Source organism: Esox lucius, chromosome 15 (genome assembly GCF_011004845.1).
Source record: "Esox lucius isolate fEsoLuc1 chromosome 15, fEsoLuc1.pri, whole genome shotgun sequence".
In the NCBI taxonomy this organism is placed as follows: Eukaryota; Metazoa; Chordata; class Actinopteri; order Esociformes; family Esocidae; genus Esox; species Esox lucius.
The window spans coordinates 25,183,916-25,210,156 of record NC_047583.1 but is presented as its reverse complement, the minus strand read 5'-3'; positions in this window follow the sequence as shown (position 1 = coordinate 25,210,156).

Below are 26,241 nucleotides of genomic sequence, written 5' to 3'. Positions count from 1 at the left end.
TTCCAATAAAGGTGTCGCCTCTTGGATGTCTGGATCGAAAAAGGTAAGACCAGGGCAACCAAAATATATATTTCCTTATGATCGATGGAGTATCTGGCTTCATTGTGAATCAAACTTTTGACTCTGTTCATCGGAGCTCAATTGTTTACCGCTGGCACTGGTCACGGCCATCTTGTGGACACCCGCTGGGGAGGGGCGTTAATCATAAAAGATCTAATCAATTCCTTGGATGTAAGTACCCCATTCAAGAGGTTTACATTCAAGAGGTTTAATAAGAGATTCTTCTAATTTAAAAAAGGCTGCAATATGGTTCTCAATCAAAGTTCTTCTCATTGCATTCCCATTGGCAGCATTGTACACCTGGTCATCGTCTCAAATGAGAGGTGGGTCCTCTTCAGCCCCCTCAGACATTTAGTCTCCTTGTCTCTTGTTATACATAACTGCCCCTGCAACAATTATGGTCAGTGTAGTGTCCATCTTGGTAGGTAGCCCCTTCTGTAGGCACGGAAATCTCTTTTCCACACTCCAAAAACTCTTTCTACATGACTTGTGAGATGAGTTGTATGCTCGCTCTTCAGGTGTCTGGGGATTCAAAAGGGGAGTCATAAGGTATCCGCGACAGACATATCCATTGTCCCCTAGTCAATCAATCAATCAAATTTATTTATAAAGCCTTTTTAACAACAGCAGTTGTCACAAAGTGCTTTACAGAGACACCCGGCCTTAAACCCCAAGGAGTAAACAACAGTAGTGTTGGATTTCAGTGGCTAGGAAAATCTCCCTAAGAAGGCCGAATTTTAGGAAGAAACCTAGAGAGGACCCAGGTTCAGAGGGGTGACCAGTCCTCTTCTTGCTGTGCCGGGTGAGATATTAAGAGTCCAATTGGACTAATTTATACATTTCTCTGGGCTAAATCCAGAGTCTATTTAATTTTAGACTAGGTCAAAAGTATGACCAGGTGGACAAGGACAGGGACAGCAACGGGCCCCCCAAACCAGGTACTTCGCAGGTGTGGACCAGGACCTCATCTCCTCCTAAAATTTTAAACTGGAGGAGACTGATAAAAGTTAGAAAGTGCATTCCTCATATCCCCCAGCACAATAATATAGCAGCATAACACCTTGGAACTGAGACGGGGGGGTCCGGCGACACTATGGCCCTACCCGGGCGAGGCCCCGGACATGGCGCAACAGGCAGGAAATCAATCCACCCACATTGCCAGGCATCAACCAAAGGGACAACCACCAACTGCAACCCCCCTGAAAGAGGGCTGAGTATTGCCAGCAGTGTACAGCCCAATTGCACAAGTGCGCAACAGAGAGTCAACAACAAGCCAGTGACTCTTCCCCCGAAAGGCATTGGAGAGAGGGCATCCCAGGGTCAAGGGTAACGCCAAGGTTTTTTACAGTTTTTTGGGATACGACCATGCAGTCGTCGAGGTTCACAGTGAGATCTGCAAACAACGCTCTTTGTTTCTTGGGTCCTAAAACGAGCATTTCTGTTTTCCTTGAGTTTAAGAGCAAGAAATTCTCTGTCATCCACTTCCTAATATCTGAAACGCATGCTTCCAAAGTAGCTAATGTAGGAGCTTCTCCATGCTTCATTGAAATATATAACTCTGTGTCATCAGCGTAACAGTGAAAGTTTACATTGTGATTTTGGATTACATCGCCCAGAGGGAGCATATATAGTGAGAACAATAATGGGCCCAGAACCAAGCCTTGAGGAACACCAAAGCATACCTTTGACTTGTCAGAGGAAATGCCATCCACACTAACAAACTGATATCTTTCAGATAAATAAGATTTAAACCAGGCTAGAAAATGTCCACGTAGCCCAATATGGGTTTCCAGTCTCTCTAAGAGAAGGGAGTGATCAATAGTGACAATAGCAGCACTAAGATCAAGAAGAAGCAGGATGGATGCGGAACCTTTGTCTGAGGCCATTAGAAGGTAATTTGTTACCTTCCTTCATAGGCCCCCGCTTATAGCATTGCACAAAGATTACTGTTATCCCATATTCTGCTGTCATGGGTGGATCCTGGCCATCTTGCTACAATGTTACTAAGATGGGCATTTTCATCACAGACAGCCTGCACATTGATGGAGCAGTAGCCTTTACGATAACAGAACAGTTCTCCATTCTCGCCACCAGGGTTGGAAATAGGAATATGAGTACAGTCTATTAACCCTAGATCACCTGGGAATCTCGCTTTTTCTATAAAATCCAGCTGTTGTTTCTGCTGTTGGTTGAAATTTTATGTACTGACTATTAAGATTGGCAATAGCACCTGACCGTAATCCTGCTGACTGTTGACTTGTGTAGTCCAAAAAGGTCTCCACCCAACATTTGGAAGTATCCAGTTGCATAAAACCACAGGACCACCAGGAGCTGAAGGAATGGAGGGACAGCTGCATTCCTATCACTCCCATGCTGAATGACTGGTCCATTCCTACCACTCCCATGCTGAATGACTGGTCCATTCCTATCACTCCCAAGCTGAATGATTGGTCCATTCCTATCACTCCCAAGCTGAATGATTGGTCCATTCCTATCACTCCCAAGCTGAATGACTGGTCCATTCCTATCACTCCCAAGCTAAATGACTGGTCCATTCCTATCACTCCCAAGCTGAATGACTGGTCCATTCCTATCACTCCCAAGCTGAATGACTCGTCCATTCCTATCATGATTTTCAATCATGTCAGCACTGTTGAAAAATGTTATGCTGATTAAAGACGCAATGAAACTGGCCTTCTTTAGACTAGTTGAGTATCTGGAGCATCAGCAATTGTTGGTTTGATTAGAGACAATTTCCTCCTACAATGGGACAATGACCCAAATCACAGCTCCAAACTATACAAGAACTATTTAGGGAAGAAGCAGTTGGTCAGTTGGTATTCTGTCTATAATGGAGTGGCCAGCCCAGTCACAGGACCTCAACCCTGTTGAGCAGCTTGACCGTATGGTATGTAAGAAGTGCCCATCAAGCCAACCCAACTTGTGGGAGGTGCTTCAGAAAGCATGGGGTGAAATCTTGTCAGATTACTTCAACAAAATGACACCATTTTATTTAAATGAAAAGTCATTATTAGATTTTTATTACACACTGCCCAATTCCATAGAAATGCAATCTGACGGAATTGGGCAGTGATCCTTCTCTCTCAATCTCTCTCTCTCATTCTCTTTAACTAACCTGTGTTTTTTTTTTAGTTTCTCTTGGAGAGAATGTGCTCTCTTTCCGTGACACCAGTCAGATAAACAACACTTCATTAAAGAAGATTCCCCTGCTCTCTCCACCTCTACTACTGACCTCCTGGTCATTTAAAGTTGTTTCCTGTCTGGAGAGTCAATCCATTGTATGGTCTTTTGTGTCCTGTGGTGTCCTTGACCCTGCTTGGTCTCCAACCCTGTCCCCATGCCCCCTTGTCCTGTACCCTAATTACACCCATTGTTTCTGTCCCAAAACCACCACTTATGGTCTCCTGCTAAACAGACATTCACATATCGCATTGCATTGTAAAAAAAAAAGCTATTTGGAGACTTGAAATATAGTACATTTGTGGTCAATTAAAGTTGGATGTGTGAGCATTATAAAAATGTCCTTTAGGTATACTATATCCAGTCAGCTGAATAATGTCTTCATCTGAATAACACATATGCAGCATGGATCAAAAGTTTTCACACTGTGCTCTGTTACTGTGTTCCCTTTCAAAGTGTTTACCGTCTGCTGTTACCTCACAACACTCCTGTTGACTGCCTCTGCTGTTTGATTACCAGTCTATGGAGACCCATGTGTGCCTGGGTTTTACTTCTTGCTTGCAGGGACTGTACATCATGTGTGTCTGGGTTTTATTTCTGGTTTGCAGGGACTGTACATCAGATGTGTCAGTATTTTACTTCAGGTTTGCAGAGACTGTAAGTCAGGTGTTTCAGTACTAGTATTTAAATTGTTAACCAGGTGTGTCTGTGTTTCAGTACTAGTCTGTAGATTATGAATGAGGTGTGTCTGTGTTTCGGTACTGTTCTGTAGATCATGAATGAGGTGTGTCTGTGTTTCAGTACTGTTCTGTAGATTATGAATCAGGTGTGTTTATGTTTCAGTACTCATCTGAAGATTATGAATCAGGTGTGTCTGTGTTTCAGTACTAGTCTGTAGATTATGAATGAGGTGTGTCTGTGTTTCAGTACTGTTCTGTAGATTATGAATCAGGTGTGTTTATGTTTCAGTACTCATCTGAAGATTATGAATCAGGTGTATCTGTGTTTCAGTACTAGTCTGTAGATTATGAATCAGGTGTGTCTATGTTTCAGTACTCATCTGTAGATTATGAATCAGGTGTGTCTGTGTTTCAGTACTAGTCTGTAGATTATGAATCAGGTGTGTCTGTGTTTCAGTACTCATCTGAAGATTATGAATCAGGTGTATCTGTGTTTCAGTACTAGTCTGTAGATTATGAATCAGGTGTGTCTGTGTTTCAGTACTAGTCTGTAGATTATGAATCAGGTGTGTCTGTGTTTCAGTACTCATCTGTAGATGATGAATCAGGTGTATCTGTGTTTCAGTACTAGTCTGTAGATTATGAATCAGGTGTGTCTGTGTTTCAGTACTAGTCTGTAGATTATGAATCAGGTGTGTCTGTGTTTCAGTACTAGTCTGTAGATTATGAATCAGGTGTGTCTGTGTTTCAGTACTCATCTGAAGATTATGAATCAGGTGTATCTGTGTTTCAGTACTAGTCTGTAGATTATGAATCAGGTGTGTTTGTGTTTCAGTACTTATCTGTAGATTATGAATCAGGTGTGTCTATGTTTCAGTACTATGTAGATTAAGTCAAGTGTTTGTATTTTAGTGCTAGTTTAAAGTGACCTGGGGTCTCCCTACGTCCATCCCTAATCACGAGAGATTATGATTTAAAGGCTCTAGATGGAGGAGAGGTAGCCCACATAAAGATCTTGTTCACTATGTCTCAGGAGGCGATACTTGTCTATGTTCATTGCTCCCTGTTTTGATTGTAAGTCTTAGCCACCGGTGAACTGGTCCCTGATGAACTGGACCACAATGCATCATGGGACACTGACCAGATAATACACCAAGCTCTGCATTGATATGCATGGATTAGCTGACCATTACTTGTGCTACATTCCTTGAGTTACAAAAATTATGGTTTTACAGATAGTACCTCATAATTTAAACTGCCAAATGGCACACTTCATATGGCACAGTGAACAACCAACTAGTTTCCCGTGTTGTCCATCTACACACTGACCTTCTTCATTGACCCTATAAACCTACACAGCTTTCCTACGGATTTTAGGTCTCCTCTTGCAGAATTGCACTATTACAGTGTATTGCATCTTTTTTAACTTAACTTCTGATATTTCCCAAGTGTCCTGAATGGAATTCTGCCTCCATTGTTGCTGTGCAGTACAACTAGGCTACCTGTCTTGTGGTCAAATGTTCTGCTTCACCGTTCTGCTTCACCGTTCTGCTTGACCATTCACACCGTGTGCAGTACAGTGAAAGTTCATATGCGGCTGTACAATGACAGATGTCATGTCAGGATTCCGTCGCATGCCACTCCACTCCTGTCTCCTACTTTGGGAGCATCAGGAATATAGAAGGATAAAATCGGTAACTTTTGCTTTATTTGAAATTATAGTTTTTTCAAGAATTTTGAAGTGACATACTAAACCTGTGTGGAATGTAGGTTGACTGATTCAGTCTTTCTTGATACCACTGTGTTATGAAAGGGGATGGATGTGTGATCATGAAGTGTATGTAAGCACTGAGCAGGGATCAGAGGTGACAGTATCTATCAACGCTGTGTACAGCACCAGCCATATATTCCTGATATTAAGAGGATTTGTAGGAGAGGCCAAACAATCAAAGCAAAATATGACCATGAGTCAGTTGGTCATTCAGTTCTAATCTCCTATCATACCGTCTGAAGTCCTCTAAAGCAATAAGCTTTGTTTTCATAACCACACTGAGCTAAACACAAAAAAGATGATGTGATAGACGCCGAGAAAAAAGGGTAAATCATTGATTTTCCCCGCTTCCTCACCCACAAAGCGTCAATGACCGAGCCGGGAAAGAAAAGAATGGCTGGCCGTTTGACCTTCTGTGTGTGTATTAAACAAACAGCAGATGGTAGAGATTCAGAAGGTCCATTATCTGGTGACCAGTGCTGTTGTTCCTCACAGAGCTTCCCACAGAGAGCCTCTCTCTGACGCAGCGAGGGAACGTCAGGCATGGCAGCACAGCTAGTGTCCTTTCACACTGCAGCCGGGGTACTTAGTTCCCTTTCTTCCTTCCTTTCTCTCCTTCTATAATTTCCTTGCCCTCCTTTCCTGAGGTGATCATGACATCCATCGCTGAAACTTTGTTCTGTACCATCCATGTATGTATATTTAAATAATTAGACACCGCAGTCTGACATTTGCAGAGTGATTACCGACGTGTAGGGAAAACACTTCTCTGCAATGTTTTTTCACTCACAGCATCCGCAGCCTAACCTGGCTACTTCACCGCTCCCATTCTAACTGCTACAATTTATGTTTTGTTGACCAAACTCATTTGGTCCCCAGACATACAGTTCCTGGAGACAACTGCACCTTTTAATGAAAAAAGAAGGTTTTGAGTGAGGAACAAAGGGGTTAAAATTAAAAGACCACGGCCAATTGAACTTCTTTTCCTCAAAACTTTCCTTTTGAACTTTTTTAGAAAGGAAAGAAAATGGTGCAGTGGTCTCTTAATTTTTTCCGGATCTGTATATTTGAATACAACCAAAGGGCTTGACAAATCATTCAATTAAAATACACCAAATCAGAGTGTTGAGCTAGATGACTGAGGTGACATCCCAATTAAAACACCAGGGTCCTTGTAATTAAAGAAGCTATCGTATTATTGTCATGACAGCCCATTCCAACCAGTCAGGAAGGAATGTTTATTTAACCTTTATGTAGCCAGGTAAGTCACTGAGAACAAATGCTCTTTGACAATGTTGGTGAGGCCCTGGTTGGTCAGGTGGCCAGAAGACGACTACTTCCATGCTGGGTCTCTATTGTGAGGACTCAACAGGGAGAGGAAGGGAACACGGGTATAATGGGACTGCAGAGTGAACGGGGGGAGTCAGCCATGGCCCTGGAGAGGAAGTCTCTAACTAGCTGCCTTCAGGAAGTTAACAAGAAAACTATGTCCAAATGTTAGCTACTTTCATACATGACAACGTGTTTGTGTAATTCAACTGTGAAAGTCATTTCAAGACATACAAAATATTAATACGAAAACTACAAAAGCAGCAATGGTGTTTACATGAAAGGTTGTGTTTATGGTCTTTCCTCCAGCAGAAATAAAACTCTGCTGCTATCTGAAGAAAACATTAAAAATAAACATGCTACCACTCTTTATTCCTTGTACTTCAGACTTCAACATGTTTTAGGCTACAATAAATGTGCCTGTCGTAACTTGTAATAAACTCACACACTGTCAAACTTTGGTTGCCATCAAATATGAAGTGGCATCCTAGATGTAGAACTTGAGCGAATTTCAAACATGTGCTGTTGCTCAAAATTGTTTCGTAGTCCACTTGCAAGACCATTCCAAATCAATTTGTAAAACTAGTGTTTTTTTTCAGCAGCTCAGCTACCTAACCACAAATGTAGCTACACGGCTGGTCATAACAACGTAGTGTTTATCCCAATGCAATGTAGATTTAGACCCCCTTTTCCTAGTGCAATATGTCCTTAGTTAAACAGACTATGTTAAACAGGAATGTTGTATCAAACATCCTTAATCAGCCTACATCCAAAATCAGCCTACATCCTTAATCAGCCTAGTTCATACATCCTTAATTGGCCTACATCCTAGACTTATTTTAGAAATGTCTTCTTAAATCGCCATGTTGTTGTTTCTGGTGTTTAGTAATATGAAGCAGAGGCATAGGCTATGACATCTCAATCAAATCCTTGTTAAGCAGGGGAGGAAAAGTGATGTTTAGCATCTGGTGAAGTTACAAAGGTGATGGGTAAGTGTAATCTATTGCACTGGAGATATTTTCAGCCGCGGCCAAAATATATATTTTTTTATATTCAGTTGAATACTTAACAGATTCTGTTTTGTCATTTCACACCTTCCTGACTAGTCTAACTCATACCGTACAGCCTACTTATTTGCTTTTCCCCCCCAAAAAATCTGGATAGTTGCCCAAAATATAGTATATATGTCTAATATGGCATTAATAATATCACTTTGATTTGGCAAATCTTGTCGTCACCCTGTCGGTTAATTGCACGGTATCCTCTGCAATGGGTTCATTTTGTTACTTTTGGATTATAATTCAGGGACAAACCGGACATTTGAAATGGTACACTGATAATTACAGAGCTCTAATTACACAGCGCCAGATGCCCGTGTTAGAGGCTACTGCAGAAAGCCTACTGACCCGCCTACATACCCTTTAAACAAGCACACAGCAAGAAAGTGACAGGTCTATGTACAGGTTTAAATCACCAAAAAGGAAGGAGAGGAATAATTTGACCCACTGAACAAATCATTAAGATAACACTGTATTTCAATAGTCTGGGTTGTTCAAGCCCCTCTGTGGGTAATCACTTAGGGTATATATTTGGCCTCTGTTATGAAGAATACTTTTGATGGGATTGATAATTTTTATAGTGAAAAGGTTTAAATTATTTGAAATGTGTGAAATGTTGGGTGAGGAGAAGTGATCCCCAGTGATTCAGTAGGACCCAGTTTCCTATGGCACAACAGTGGGGGTTTGATCTTTATGCATTGCTGAAATCCTCCATCAATCCATCAACCCTTTTCAGGTTTAGAAGAGTCCCTGGTAAGTTGTGATCAAAACATTACCACAATTACACTTTTTGTCTCTCACTTCCCAGCAAGAGGCCGTGCCTGTCAATATCATTTTTGGCCTCCTTTATTTAAGGCCAACAGTAGGCGGTTGGCTAATTACTTAGACTAGAGTTTCATCTGAAATTGTTCACTGTCTGTTATACAGTGGGGAAAACAAGTCTTTGATACACTGCCGATTTTGCAGGTTTTCATACTTACAAAGCATGTAGAGGACTGTCATTTTTATCATAGGTACACTTCAACTGTGAGAGATGGAATCTGGAAAATCACATTGTATGATTTTTTTAATAATTAATAAAGTTCCTCTTCAGCTTTCTTACAGAGGCCTGAATGTTTTGTACCAAAATTGCCTGGTATTTGGAACTGTTCATAATTCCCTCCACCCTGACTAAGGCCCCGGTTCCAGCTGAAAAAAAACAGCCCAAAAGCATGATGCTGCCACTACTATGCTTCAAGGTGGGTATCACATAGTGATGTGGAAATATTTGCCCACTGTTTTTTGATCCAAATCTGTCAGATTGCGAGGACATCTCCATTGCACAGCCCTCTTCAGATCACCCCACAGATGTTCAATTGGATTCAGGTCTAGGCTCTGGCTGGGCCATTCCAAAATGTTAATCTTCTTCTGGTGAAGTCATGCTTTTGTGGATTTGGATGTGTGCTTTGGGTCGTTGTTGTGCTGAAAGGTAAAATTCCTCTTCAGCTTTCTAACAAAATTGCCTGGTATTATAACTGTTCATAATTCCCTCCACCCTGACTAAGGCTTTAGAAAGGTTCCAGCTTTAGAAAAACAGCCCAAAGGCATGATGCTGCCACCACTATGCTTCAAGGTGGGTATGGTGTTCTTTGGGTGATGTGCACTGTTGTTTTTGTGCCAAACATACCTTTTGGAATTATGACCAAAAAGTTCAGCCTTGGTTTCATTAGACCATAACACATTTTCCCACATGCTTTTGGGGGTCTTGATGTTTGTTTTTGCAAACTTCAGCCGGGCTTGGATGTTTTTCTTTGTAAGAAAAAGCTTCCGTGTTGCCACCCTACCCCATAGCCCATTCATATGAAGAATACGGGAGATTGTTGTCACATGTAGCACACAGCCAGTACTTGCCAGAAATTCCTGCAGTTCCTTTAATGTTGCTGTAGGCCTCTTGGAAGCCTCCCTGACCAGTTTTCTTCTCATATTTTCACACATTTTGTAGGGATGTCCAGTTCTTGGTAATGTCTCTGTTGTGCCATATTTTCTCCACTTGATGATGACTGTCTTCACTGTGTTCCATGTTATATCTAATGCTTTGGAGATTCTTTTGTACCCTTCTCCTGACTGACATATTTCAACAATGAGATCCCTCTGATGCTTTGGAGGCTCTCTGTGGACTATGGCTGTTGCTATGAGATGCAACTAAGAAAGAATAGCTGAACTTTATTTGTGATTAATCAAAGTTACTTTAAATGATGGCTGGTGTGTAATGACTTCTTTTTAACATGAGTTTATATGTGATTGGTTAATTCTGAACACAGTCACATCCCCAGTTACAGTGGGGAGAACAAGTATTTGATACACTGCTTACAAAGCATGTAGAAGTCTGTAATTTTTATCATAGGTACACTTCAACTGTAAGAGACGGAATCTAAAACCAAAATCCAGAAAATAACATTGTATGATTTATAAAAAATGAATTAGCATTTTATTGCATGACATAAGTATTTGATCACCTACCAACCAGTAAGAATTCCAGCTCTCACAGACCTGTTCATTTTTCTTTAAGAAGCCCTCCTGTTCTCCACTCATTACCTGTATTAACTGCATCTGTTTGAACTCGTTACCTGTATAAAAGGCACCTGTCCACACACACAATCAAACAAACTCCAACCTCTCCACAATGGCCAAGACCAGAGAGCTGTATAAGGACATCAGGGATAAAATTGTAGACCTGCACAAGGCTGGGATGGGCTACAGGACAATAGGCAAGCAACTTGGTGAGAAGGCAACAACTGTTGGCGCAATTATTAGAAGAAGTTCAAGATGACGGTCAATCTCCCTCGGTCTGGGGCTCCATGCAAGATCTCACCTCGTTGGGCATCAATGATCATGAGGAAGGTGAGGGATCAGCCCAGAACTACACGGCAGGACCTGGTCAATGACCTGAAGAGAGCTGGGACCACAGTCTCAAAGAAAACCATTAGTAACACACTACACCGTTATGGATTAAAATCCTGCAGCGGGACAGTATATGACAAAGGGGACAGGACTTCTGCACCGTATTGAGGGAAGGATGGAAGGGGCCATGTATGCTGAGATCTTGGCCAACAACCTCCTTCCCTCAGTAAGAGCATTGAAGATGGGTCGTGGCTGGGTCTTCCGGCATGACAACGACCCGAAACACACAACCAGGGCAACTAAGGTGTGGCTCCGTAAGAAGCATCTCACGGTCCTGGAGTGGCCTAGCCAGTCTCCAGACCTGAACCCAATAGAAAATCTTTGGAGGGAGCTAAAAGTCCGTATTGCCCAGAGACAGCCCCGAAACCTGAAGGATCTGGAAAAGGTCTGTATGGAGGAGTGGGCCAAAATCCCTGCTGGAGTGTGTGCAAACCTGGTCAAGAACTACAGGAAACGCATGATCTCTGTAATTGCAAACAAAGGCTTCTGTACCAAATATTAAGTTTAGCTTTTCTGATGTATCAAATACTTATGTCATGCAATAAAATGCTAATTCAATACTTAAAAATCATACAATGTGATTTTCTGGATTTCTGTACCTTTGATAAAAATTACAGACTTCTACATGCTTTGTAAGTGGGAACTACCTGCAAATCGGCAGTGTATCAAATAAGTGTTCTTCCCACTGTAGTTGCTGCTTAGGAAAATAAAAAAATGTATTGCCAAAGACTCTAGAAAACTAATTTGAGTTCCATGTGAAGAATTTGCAGCACAATTCTGATTTGTTTTCCACCAATTCTATTGACAAAAATACCAACTATTGAGAATATTCAAATTGGGCTGCCAATGTAAACACAAGCTATGTAATCTGTAGTCTTTATATAACCACTCTCACGAAATAAAATCATTTTATGTTAATACTTTCAAGTGTTTCTCTAAACTTTTAATCCCATTCATATAGGAGAGTAAAACAGATGACATTATCTGAAAATCACTCTAGCACCACATTACCATGTTTCAAATATAATTACAGAAATTTTGTTAATTTGATTTGTGGCTTTTTTAAGTGACCATGGGAAACACTCTACGCCCAAAACATTTTAATTTATTAGAATTATATGAATGATTGACCAATGTACCCAGCCCAGAATTGTAGCCCCAAGCCAATAGAGCAACACGAATGTGTCTGAAAGAGAGATGAACGCCAAGCCTCATGATTTCTCTCAGGTTTCTCCCATTTGGAGCTTGTCCATCATCAGAGTCCAATTATCCCATAGCCCAGCCACTCTCTATTAAAACACCACCATGTTTACATGACTTTGGGCACTGTTCACACTTTAAGATGCCAGAGGAGACCCAAAAATAACAGAAACATAGATATATTTTGGTATATTGTACGTCTTAAGAAAATTAATTTGGGATTAAAGGGGATATCGTTTAACGGTTAATTCTAGCGTTTGAGAGTGCTGTTGCTGGTGAGCTAACCCCACAGTAACATTGTAAACTGAGTCTAAATCTCTTCTCTACTGCTGCAGATTTGTCCCTTGGGAAGTGGATCAGAGGGGAGATAGGTAGCACTGATGGATGGAACGGGATTAGACAGTTGCTCATAGAGAACGTAGGAACCTGAAAATACTAGAAAAAAAAGATTTGGAGGAATGGCGTCTGCCTTTGTTCTTACTTCCATATCAAAAATGTTGCTAGAGTCACACCTGTGTCAACAATAGTTTGTAATGGGAACAGAAATAAAAAAAAAACTTCAAAGCAGAAAATAACTGCTAATATAGCCCCCCACCCCCCCCCCCCAACCATCGTTGAATGTACCGTCAATGGAATGGCAGTCCAGAATAATTCGCTATTACCACCAGGCTGGCTGCTGCTGCCCTCCAAACAGAAACTGTGAAGATCGGTGACGGGGGTCCTAGACAGAACGCAATGTAGAACGCATCAATCGTTCAGAGTCACAGAGCAAAACTCGAAATGTCACTCATTTATTGACACGTCCCTCTCAATTACTCTGAAATGACTGAGATAACCCAGGTTAAGACAGTTGCGTGTGTCAGCGATGATTGGGATTCCCAGATATCCTGTCTTCCTTTTTAATCGGTATGTGTGTGTGTGTGTGTGTGTGTGGTGGACTGATAATTGTGACCATTGATGTACGTCTTAGGTCCATCTGCTTGGCAGAGAAGTAGACCCTAAACCATCTGTGCTCCCAACACATTGCCATGGAAGTGATATGGATAGGTATTGTCTGGGAAAGATCACCACGGGTGGTTTGTTCCTACTACACTACCTCTGGGCTTAATCACACACACACACACACACACACACAGAGAGCTTCATTAATATACGTAGTTCAGTGCTCTCACACCATTGGAGATATTCACTGGAGGTGAAAAATTGTAGACAAAGAGTCTGTCATGGTTTTCTCACTCATCCGGATCAGATCGGTCACATTTTGGCTTCCAATGAAACAGGGACTAAATATTTCTTGATTCTGAATTAATGAACGGTCTGTCATTGACCAATGTGTATAAATAATCTCAGCAGACCCATCTGAAATCATTTCTATTTCAATTGCTCTTGAACATGTTTTAACATTTTGAGGTTGTAGTAAATCAAACACATTCAAATGTAGACTATTTCCGATCATAGCTTGTTCAGGTATCTTTCAACAGCTGTGAGAGAGTCTTTGTTTTATTCCTGCCCAGCAGGAAACCAAGCAGCTTGAGTGGGCTGTAGCCTTCAGGGAGGTTGTGATAGTAACATGCTTAAATAAAGAGCGTAAGTAGTCATTAACATTGTGGCTATTTTAATAAATGCATTGAGGATTTATTTTCTTAAGGATATCTGAGATGGTGTAAGTTTTGGCCAAGGAGGAATGTTTAGAGGAGCTCCAGCCAGCTGCTCTACAGGGATACATACTCAGCCAGGGTTGTTTATTCACAGGGCTACAACCATTAAGCATCGGCCCCTTCATTCCTCCCTCCATTTCTCGTTATACAGCCACGATTTGGAAACCCATCTTTTCTTAACCTCCCTCTAACTCTCAGTCAGTCAGTCAGTCACTACGCCTAGTCTAAAAACAGATTGTGGCTATGACCTGATGATTTTAAACTACACTCCTGACTCCAGCATCGTGGGATACATCTGTAAACATGGGCTAAGTGGACCTGCTACTCATAGTGTCAGCCGGGATCTCTAACCCCCCACCCCCCCCATCATCCACCCCCCCCACCAAACATCATCCACCCCCCCCACCCCCATATCATCCACCCTCAGCTCATTCCAGCCATTTTCCTGAGGACTAAAAAGACGTCCAATGGATGTGCTAAAACCCCCACTGTGCCTGGTCCTTTAGCTGTGGACCTGATACAAAGCCTCACACCTCCCGATCTGCTCTGTGGCTCAGCGGCCCACGGTGGCCTTGGTCTGCCTGGCCCATCTCTGGCTGGCGTCTCCCTGCTCCTCTGACATCTGCTCGGGGTTGAGGTTTCATTCACAAGGGGGGCACGGGGAGTCAATCTGCTCTCTGAGAGCAGAGAAAAAATCTAGAAGGCTTTGCGGTCGCCTTTCGGAGTGGGAACGGGGATGAGAAATGTGCAGAAAACGCCACATTGCATCTTTCTTCTTCTCTTTTTGCTGGCAGCACCGCTGGGGTGCTATCTCCAACCCCCACCGCCCGCATGGAGCCGAAACCCAAAGCGAACGCCGTCTTTCATGTGCGCATCCACGTCCTCTTTCTCCTCCACCTCCTCCCCGTCTTCTCCTCCTCCTCCTCCTTTTCCTCCACGTCCTACCTCAACTCCTCACCAGATTGACAGACAGGCCTCAGACAGTTCAGCTGATGAGGAGGAGAGAGTGAGAATGGAGACTGAGAAGGTGCCATGTTTGAACACTTCTCAACGAAGGCAGCGTCATGATGCTCTAGTCAGTCTCAGTGCAAAACACTGGCCTCCAAGACTCTGTTGGCAAATCACCGCCAGTGACTATTTAAGGATATGACAGATTGTGTTAATGTGTCTATTTCGCTTATACAACTTGAACCAGAGGACAGTTTTCTGAGTCTTTATTTATGTCTGTGAAGAATAACACATTTATTGATAGAGGAGAGCAATATAAATCATGTTCTTGTCATATGCCAGATGAGGCATGGTTTTGGATTAAGCAACACTTACTGAAACATGTAAAGAAATAGTAACTTTGGCTGAAGATTTAAACACTGGCCCGCACACAAGGGAGTGGGTTGAGTAATACATACGTTATGGATCTTTTGGCATTTCGTGCTTTATTGAACAGGGAAGCGGTGAAAGCTAGGAGAGGGGAGAGACTATGTGCTGAAGGAGCAGTAAGTCTGACATAAACCCATGCTGCAGAACTACTTGTAACATCTCAGGCAGTGAATTCAATTGACTGAACCCTCCAGGTCAGACGTCTAATTTATGGTGTTGTTATACATTTATGATGACTTCTACCATATAAATGATGGCTGCATAAAATGTTGGCAGGAAAAGGAATTAATAGTATTCAGTCTTTTTATGCTTTTCTTTAAATTGTTAAAGTACCTCACTTTTAGTTTGTATATATTCAAACATCTATCCCCAAAACACAGTCAAGAAGAGGAAATAACACCTTGGATTAGGGAAGACAGACCCCTCTTTGTGCTCCTCTTAAAATATCAGTTCTGCTCCACAATTAACTTATCTTTTTGATGATTTCATTAAGCCTCTTTAAGTCATTAAGTAGTTTCAGTAACTTGCTCTACTGGCATTTTACGGCTGGAAGAGGGATATGGCCACAAAAACGGATTGTTTAGCCACCGTGTAATTCCAATCTCAGTCTCAATTTCTAACCGGAACACAAGTGGCATTATTCTTTAAGATTAAATCACAGTGAAACATTTGTGGAGCATGTAGCAGATTACGAGTGGAAAGAGATTAAGCCTTAGCGAGTGACTTTTAAGAGGTGGTTGAGTTTGTTATACTCACCCTGTTTCACTGGATGGTGTTTAGATCACAGATACAAGACTGTTTAGAGTTTAGAATAATGCCACACAACTATTCTTACTGTCTATAAATGTATGTACTGCCCCAAGATTTCCACATAATACCTTCTGCAATTACCATGCTAATAGCTATATTATATTGCAATGCAATGTGCAAAAAACACAATTTTGCCATTATATTGAGAATGTGAAAACCTTATTTAAATTTCTTTTTATTAATGGTATTTTTGGAAATCAATGTTGGTGATCACATCCCAACACTCACTAAAAAAAGTTGTCCTTTTTGTTTTTGTGATAAATGTTGAAATGTTAGTAGACAAAACCTGTAAAGATGGTAACATTCTTATGGACACAACATGAAAAAGCCCATTTACGGGTTAGGTCATTACAAGTATTTCACCATTAGTAAGGTTAATGAGACAGAACTAATGGTACAAGCAAGAATGTAAGTCAATAGAGTAAAAGAAAGCCAATCAAACCAGTGAGATACGAAGGTATATTCAGTGATGCGATGTAATAAAGACGCAGGAGATAAGAATGTGGATGCTCTATTGCTGTTTTGGCCTCGCTGCTTGCTTGTCAGGATGTATGTTTACCTTTTTTCACAGCCTTTTATGCTCGTTTACCAAACCTTAACCGTTGATATGATTGGTCATTGATCAGCTATGGCCAACTCCAATAAGTAGAAAAGAGATAAACTTTTCCTATTGCTCTGCAACTAAACATTTTTGACCTTGTTGAAAATGAACGGGGGCGGCATCTTTCCCTGCAAAACTGCTTCATATGAAATTGCACTGTAACAGCGTGAAGCCAAATATTTTTATAACTAACCCAAGATAGTCCACAAGCTGTCATTTGAAACGGGAGGCTAGTGAGGCAGAATGGGCAGAACCCAGGGAAGGAGGTGGGCAGAGCCAATCACAGCCTGCTGAGATCCTATTGGCCAATATGTGTGTGTTACTGGATGTCAGAATCGAACCGCTTGTCTGTCTGTGGTGAAGCCTGTGCATAAGCGCTCATCAATACGGCCGTGTGTGAGAGGATGGAGTCCACACTGTATCATGAATAAATTTTCACCATTTCACCACTCTAAAAGTAATATTGAGTCATCAATATTATCGGGAGTGCTGCTTGTGGTGGATTTTGCAATCCTCAAATACAGTAAAGAGGTGATTGAAAATGATGGATTCTAAGTTGGGCCTTTGTGTGAAAAAAATAACACAGAATTGTATTCTAATTTCAAATATGTATTTAACAGCCAGCTTTTTAATTATCTATTGAACCTTCTTCCAGGGTTCCTGGGGAATATTGACATGTGATTGCAAATGTGTTTTGGCAAACCTTTTTCCGGCAGATAGCTGCTCATGGAGCGTCATTGCTGGACAACGACTACATGCTGTTTTTGTCAACGTTATACTGTACATGACATGGTTACCATTATGGCTTGCTGCTAGAGTGTGTCAAACTTCACCGGTGAGCACCTGTAAAGAATACTCAAGACTCCTCAAGAATGGTGCAACATCTGGGACAACATGGACTTGGTCAACCTTTCAACCACTTCACCACCACTTCAATTACATTTCTTCGAATCATATTGATATAGTTTTGCATGGATTCTTCTGTATTCCATTGGTTGTTTTCACTGTTGAATGATTGATATCATACTAATGTTGTCGACAGCTGTATTCCCTCTGTTGCAGTAATTTACTATCATATGAGCCTAACATATTCAAAATAATGTCACCTCCAGAGGATGTCAAGTTAGCTCTATGAATATTCCTAACTACCTCTGTCTTTGAACTCAAAGGGACAAACGGAAGCAGAGTGGCTACGGCTAAACACTTTCTCTCTCTTTCTCTCGCATTTCTCTGTAACCGTTCTTAGTCATTCAACAAGGTACTTACCTAGAATTGCCTTTGTAAATATCCAGCTGTGTCTAAGGAGAATAAGTCATATTAAACCTAATAAAAGTTACTTGGGGCTCAGGTATTTTGAATGCAAGTTGTTATATTTCTCTGAGGTATTTTAGTATTGTGAAATATCATTCCGGTGTTCTGGATAGACAGACACAAATGAACTGATTTTGATCCACTTCCACTTTTGTTTATTCAAATCTTAAATGATTATTCTATTTCAATCACCGGTATTTAAAAGCTTTCATTCTCTACAATTATCTCAACATACCTGCCTGCCTACCTACCTATCACGATGCAGTGTTTCAGGTATGGCCTAGATGGTTCACCCTGAGGACTGAAGTCTTCTGCAAGACAAGAGGGGATTACATGAACCACTTGCCACAAGGAAGCGATTTTATGAGCCCACTTACATCGCCCTTAAAGCACTAGATATTTGTTTTGCATTTGGAAGATTACATATTTTTCATATGAGTGCTAAAGCTGACAACACGACAATAAAGACATTCACTCACAAAACTAAGCCAGGGCCAGGCTTCCATGCGACTACCCCTCTGGGATTCTTGAGCTGTAATCTTCTTTTAAAGCTGTAATCTGTAATTGTCACCTGTGTGTTTGTAAAACTTAACTTGAAGGAGAACGTTTATTTTCCATTCTTCTGACATTTTTGCCCATAATTGCATCTTCCAAAGAACACAATGTTGCTGGGCGTTGTTCTCTGTTTGTTTCTCTGGTGCTTTTCCCCTTATGCAGATTTTACAATTAAGATATTTATCTTAGAAATGCGTACTTTTGTTTGATCTAGGAATTTGTCCTTTAAAATTTGGAGTTAAATCAGGACAACACAAATCGTATTGGTTTTATGTTATGGTAATAAGTGTCATTGTTAGGAACATTATTCAACCACTGCATACATCAGAATTTGTTGCACTGGATGTGTACAACATATTTCAATATGGCTTTCAAAATACAACTAATAATTCACTACTCCTCCTGTTTTATAGCATGGGTGGACCATGTTGAAGGGGGTAGGAGATAGAAAACATTTTAATTTGTAACCACATCTATACATTCCGTCAGGCCCTAGGAGGCATTTGGTTGACGGGCTACCTGTAAACTGTAAACAAGGATTTTAAATGTTTCTGTAATTCAACACATTTAAAATATCTGTGAGTATTACACTTCCATTCCCTCACACACAAACACAAAGTAACTTATTTCAACTGTCGACAGTTCATTTGAATTCCTAAGAAAATAGGAAGTTATAGGGTCTAAAAAAGGGGTCCAAGCTCTTGGTCAACTAGTTTTAGAGAGGGAGAGCGGATCTCTGAGAAATATTGATTCTTCCCTACATGAAGTACACAGCATGTATCGATGGCAAAATAAGCTCCCTTGTTTGTTTGTTTTTTTGCAGCCTGCCAGCCCAACTCAACATAGTATGACCACTCTATGACAATAGTTGGCTAACATTATCCCTTGCAGGTTAATAACAATGAAACGGTTTTACACAACAATTAATTACAGTCAGGCCTAAAATTACTGGCACACTTGATAAAAAGTAGCTAAATATTGTCTAAAAAATAATTTCCATTGGAATATGCTGAATTAATTGCCATGGGAAAGGATTTTTTAAACACATTTTTATATGAATAAAGTTCATTATAAAGTATTGTATATAATTATATTTGTTATATTATGGGTTTATTTCTCCCAAAACAATATGGGTGAAGATTTTTAGCTTCAAATTAGTTTTCAGTACCTTTCAGTTCGGGGTGTAAGACTGGTTCTGTTGTCACTGTGTCAGCTTATGGGGATCCATACAAACAAGTAAGACTGGAATGAACCAGCACCATTTTGAGATGACATGAATATAAGTTCTTCGGCCATGTACACAAAATATATGAATTACAAATATATGTGTAGAGTGATGTCTTAGACATACATGAAAGTATCCCCCCCCAAAAAAACCACAGCTATTAAATATAAATTAAATGCAATTTTAAATTAGAACTTATGAAACAAAATATACTGAGCAATTGTGTTAGTATGAAAAGGTGTGTCTCAGTATATTTTCTTCTTTGGACCTGACAGTAAACAAATTCTAAAACAAAACTCACGTAAAACTATACGGCATTATAAAACTTAATGTTTTACAAGTATAACCTTTCTCTCTATTTTCCCATGCTTTTTCCAAATCACCCAGCCATGCACCTGTTGCCCTGAGCACACAAACACTTAATTAGAGAAACTGACAAGCCAATGAGCCCCTGAGGTTGATGGCCTCCTAAAGCTCTGTTACTGGTGCAGTGTGGTGGTCTGGCCACGGCTGGGTCTACAGTTGTCAGACACTTACCGTGGTCCTGAAGAGCTACTGCCCCCTAGAGTTCATTCACTTTCTGATTGTCAGTTATAATATTGGTCTGTTGGCCCTTAAAGAAATATTAGGTTCAATAAGATTTTACATAAGTAGTAGTACTACTGCTATGAACCACTGATGTAATAAGGAAATATCATTTGAATATACACAACAGAGTCCGTGCTACACAAGGTTATGTCACAGATGGACAGGGAGATATATAATTCACTGCATGTATAAATCTGAAGCATCAGGCCATAATTTCCACTCTCCACAGGAAGAAGACACCTGCAGCCTGGAAGTGGAATCCTACGAAGCGAGATGGAACTGGGGGGACATTCTGTAAATTTTCTCTGATGAAACATCTGATCTCAATACAGTTTTCCCCACTCAAAAGAAGAATATGTTAAAAACTGAGGGGATTACATTTTATCTACTTAACTCTTTGCCAAAGTATTAAAATATTGTGGTGTTTAAAAGGAATGCTGGATGAATTATGAAGTTTGGGTGTGATAGTTATATCAGACCCAAACTTCACAGAAACCCTTTAAGAAATGTTTTGAGGAGATGTAGAAATGCGAGAACATGCCAATCTTGCCTGAGAGGATGTTGTTGGCTCTTCCCACCCTCTTTTCCTAGGTCCTGCCCACTCAGAATTCTTAACTTCCTATTGAAAAGGAGACTATCTTGGGTTAGTTAGAGAAATATGTGGTTTCACAGTGCGAAGTTTCCTTTAACTGCTCATTTTGACCCTTATTTTCTTTATTTATTTGAACAGATGCATTTTGCTTGGCATATTTGATCATATAAACCAATGGTATTTATTCAAGTTATCATGTGGCTTTCATTATTGGACTGATGTATTTTCTTTACATATGAAACATGATTTTAAAATGATTACTTTTTACAAAAGGGTTGCAGTATAATTTTTTAAAACTTGAAATACGTTTTTTACCATCTAGTGGAATTGGCCATCAAAGGAATGTTATTATGACATATTGATTGTATTGATATAGGATTTATTTATTTCAGTGCAAATACTTTTATGTCTCTATTATTACTTAGTCTCTGTCTGTTATCTTTAACATGATTTTACAATATTATTAAGTATGTGTCAATTTACTGGTATTCTAAGCATACATTAATTTACACACATTTGAATCTGCATCCACGTCCTCTTTCTCCTCCACGTCCTCCCCATTTTTTGCCAGCCAAAATATTGTATTCTATATCATTCTTCATCTGAACATCATGTAAATGAATGTATACCTATTTTAATGGGTTGAAAAGTTTACCCAAGTTCCGATAAAGCATTGCTCTCCCTAATTAGGTAGGTTAACGGGCTGAGATATTTGAACTACATTAACTATCACATTTTAAGTCATTACAGTACAATAATCATAATATCATTCAATCTTTGCCTACATGGAGGCTAAATATGGATGTTTTTTGTTCCTGATATTTCTTCCTTGGATGGCCAGTTAAAGGGTTAAGAACAATCTATTATGATCTAGTACTCCCACACAATGCAGCTAAAGGGCAAATTTTTATTTATTATCCAACAATTGTTGTTTATTGCAACTGGATCTATGGTCAGATAACATCAAAATTGATATCTTTGTCCATGTCTACTAAATTGATGAATAACAAATCTGAATAAAAAGTTCAAGGAATTCTTTTTTCTCAAGAAATGTATAATGGACAAACTATAAAAACAGGAATGGTACTTGGGACTAATTAGCCAAAACCAGTTCAGGTTAACTGAAATTATTCTCTAGAGTCTTACCATGTTTGCTTAATGTAGAATCGTGTCTGATTTGCCTTGCCATAACCAGACAGAATGTATAACTACATATAACAATTATCTTAAAGAGATGTAATTATTCATGTGTGGACAACAACCAAGTGTTCCTGCGGCTGTTCTTTGTAGTGTATGTTAAAAAGAGGCCTTGGTGCAGATGCGAGAGGAGAGAGGTGTCAGGATAAGAGCTGTAGGACAAGCGTGGAAGCAGCTAGTCCTCCTTTAATTAGCAGTAGCTCTTTTACAACTCCACCAGCAGAGGATTTGCTTGTTTATAAACCAGATCCTGTTTTTCTAACTCACCCTCTTTTGTTTATTGGACAGGGAGCGGATCTGGCTCTTTTTGGACATTAAATAGGGAGCTAATTCAATCGAAGGGGTCTCACTCTCTCAATCTCCATCTCTCTCTCTGGGCAATGCATAGCCTGGGCCAGACTCACCAGGGCCTTTTGTGTCCTAGCCCTCACCACATGGCTCTTCGCTCCCCGGGCTGGTCAGATTTTTTTGTGTTGCAGGGATAATCAGCTTGGAAGAGTGCAGTGTGATGTGGTGGGAACTGGGGCTGCTTGAGGGTCCTCTCTGAAGGTGTTTGTTGTTAAATAAAACAATTCAGCTGTCTCTTTAGAAAGCCTGACAAAAGCAAATACTCCCTGCTGAACATTTTCTTAGCCCGTCACACAAAGGCTCAAGTTTGTTTAAGAAATTGCCGCTAAAGAAAGCGTCAACCCATTAAGGTAATTATATGGAACCTGTGTCGTATAAAGGCTTAATTGATGTTAATGTTTGTCTAATTGGGGATTCAGGGAGAGCAAAGGACTAAAGGTCTTCATAGCACTTTCAGGCGAGCCTCTGAAAAGGGTCCTTCTGGTTTTCACACTTTCCACAATGGCTGCCCGTCTTTCTCACATTACGGCCTGTTTTCAGCTCCTTCCAGCATTCTGCTGTACTACTTAGAGCACAAAATAAGGGTGAAGAGCCATTGTTTAGTGCAAGCACTTCTCAAAGAGTGTTCCTGACAGGAATTGTTAAGGGACTCATGTAGGAGACAAGGGGGTGTGAGGGTGAAAGCCACTGTCATCCACTCCTGTCATGTCTCCACCACGGCAATAGGCTCCTAATTGCTGCATCTGTTTTTCTTCCATTGCTCTATTCTTTTAAACAAATCCTTCACCCGGGCACCTCGTGGTCGTACTCTCTCCGTTGTAACTGTCAATGTATATGAATGTTTTTCCACAGCGTGCATGTGCGAGGGAACGTTTGTTCAGTAATGAAACTGCTTTTATGTTCTAACGGGGAACGAGATTCCAATAGTCTTGGACTCAGTAATCCACTGAGGAGAACTCTCAAACTCACACGCAAACGAGTTACTTTGTCTGGGCTTTTAATTTTCTGTAAGTCGGAGACATTATGTGACATAATGTTTAGCTGCCTCTGGTTTTTCGCTACTCCATAATTGATATTATAGAGCAATTAGTGCTGGTATGGTAGTTCACAAACAACATATGCTTTGCCAATGTGAAATATGTTGACTGGAAAGAGTGGTGTAGAAACTGACAATTATAATGAAGAAAAAGTTAGAACTGAGAATTGTAAACCGGAGTGGGAATATAAACCTTTCCATGTAGATCCAGACAGCAGTTAGCACCCAGAATTCCAACCACAAGTGAGGGTGGAACCCAGACTACCTCTAATTGACCCGTTTCTGTTATGATTGACGGAGGTAGAAGAGACAAAACAAATACACGTCTTCCACATTTTCTCCTAACCTGCCCCCCTCTGAATCAGAAACACCTGTATGTCTTAATCAAGAAGCTAGCTTTGTCTCTTTCGAATATTTCCCCTGGGTCTAATTGCTATAGCTATGTGTTAAAACCAACGCATGCCTTTCTATGTTAAGCTGAAATAGGAGCAGTGGTGAATGGAGGAGTGATTGTGCGGCTGTCAGACTCCCGCATGAGTCTCTCTTTGCAGACGGGGAGGAAGTGTGAAGGGGAGGAAAAGGAAAGGCACTTCATTTAACTTCCACCAAGCTGATTGGAGTGGAGAAGGCAATTCAGATCTTAAGTGGAGTTCCCATCACAAACCGGCCCCCCTTTGACCCGGTCCCAACCCCCACACCCCCCCCCCCACGCCCATTTCTGGGCACCCTGTCAGTCAAAGCTTGTGAGGCAACCATGGTCATATTCAACAGTCCATCCCCACCAACACCATCGGTGAGTAATGAATGGCCTTTGAAGAACGCACTGGGCGCGTGCAAAAAAATCCCACTATTTACTACATTGTGCTACTTTGGACCAGGGACCCGTGATAGGGAATGGGGCGCAGTTTGGGCCGCAGTGTGCCATGCCATGGAGGCAACCCAGAGGACCCAGGCATGGTGGCTGTACCCCTTCTTTCCACCCGTCAGACGGAGGATGACAAGCAGCTTCCTCGACTCGACTGAGTCTGTCCCTCCACCTCCACTTGCCTGGCCCGACTGCTTGTCATAGCATGGATCCCAAGACCTTGCCGCTGGGCTGGCAGGCAAACCTCCATCTCCTACCGCGGAGCAAACGAGGCTGGCTGCATCACCTGCGCCACCAGTCGCTGTATTAGAAATATGTCAGCGGCCTGACATCAGCACAATGACCAAATAACCAGGTACATTCACTAAACCCCGGTGGAAAAATACACTCAACTTAAAAGGATTTTTTTTTTCAGACGGAAAGAGATTTGGTTCTTTGCAAGTGTGGGTTTATAATGACAGGAACTTACTAAGTGACTGCCATTCATGCCATACTTTTTCATTTGTCGACAAGCAATGAGGCACTCCACCTGCTTGGTGTCGACAGTCTCTCGCCATGAAATGAATGAAAAATGAGAAATGTCATTACAAGCAGTTTGCACAATTTTGCTATAACAATAAGACTTCTGATAGGTGCAGGCTTGGGTTTTACATTGCACAATATTCCTATTCCTTGATTGACTTGAAAAGCATTTGGACTGCTTAATACAACTTTCCCTTCCTGCTATATTTCCCTTTTCCCACCGAGAAATGTCATCCCTGTCAACCAGGAGTAACATAATCACAGTATTTTGTTCGGGAACAATTATCGGCAAACCTCTGTCTACAAAGTGTCATGTTACGCATCAAAGTACTCTACGGGTGAATAATGACCACAGGTCGTGACTCTTGACCAATCTGGATGACCTCTAAGGATCTCTGAGTCAATTTCCCCCCATCCATGCTGCCGCCTTTTCTCCACTCTGAGCTCTGTTGCACTACGGCAAAATGAAACTTGACTCCCCAGTCGCTCCATAATCACTTTAGTACTGTTTTTGTTCATGTTAAGTGGACAAAATATTTAGATGATCTTAAGCACAATAATTGAATATGTGATTTGGGTAGTAGCAGGTGTTTGGAATCTCAAGCTTGTCTCCACATAATGAAGCATTCAGTAAACAAAAGCAGAGTTGTTATGTAGCTTCCAGCATGCTGGGGGATATGCTTAAATGAAACAACTAATTTTCTTGATAGCATACTGTAATCACGCTGTTCCTCTAGCACGCACTGATCTGGCTGAGGGGAGGAAATGCATATTAATTCCTTCACCAGCAGCTAACCTGCAAAGAGAAAGAAGCCCCCTTTTCAAGCTATGATACATTATACACCTATAAGGAAAATAATTAACAATAGTCTGGAAAGAATTGTAATGTTTTGGTAATTTATATTGTCTTAGTGTGTGTGTGTGTGTGTGTGTGTGGGTTTTTGATTGTTGGTGCTGGGCAGTGCCCCTTAATAAAATGCTGTTTACTAATGATCAGCGTTGTGGTCCAGTAAACACATTTGATTTAATTCAAGGTTTGATAATATTGTGGCTATTTATTTACTATGTAATTAGCATTCTTATAATAGCATTTATAAAGTAACAGTGGGCAAGTAGAAACTAATTTTTGGAACACCTACAAAATAATGTTAACTTAAATTTCCAGTATATAATTTTTCTATGACTGTTTTTGAGCAAAGTGATAGAAAAGTAATCTGAACATAAATATGAATCATTGTGTGGGTAATGAGGACCAAATTTTCTTCATCATACCAACAGCCTTTCTTTGGATTATTGTTATTTATCTAAGTTATAATT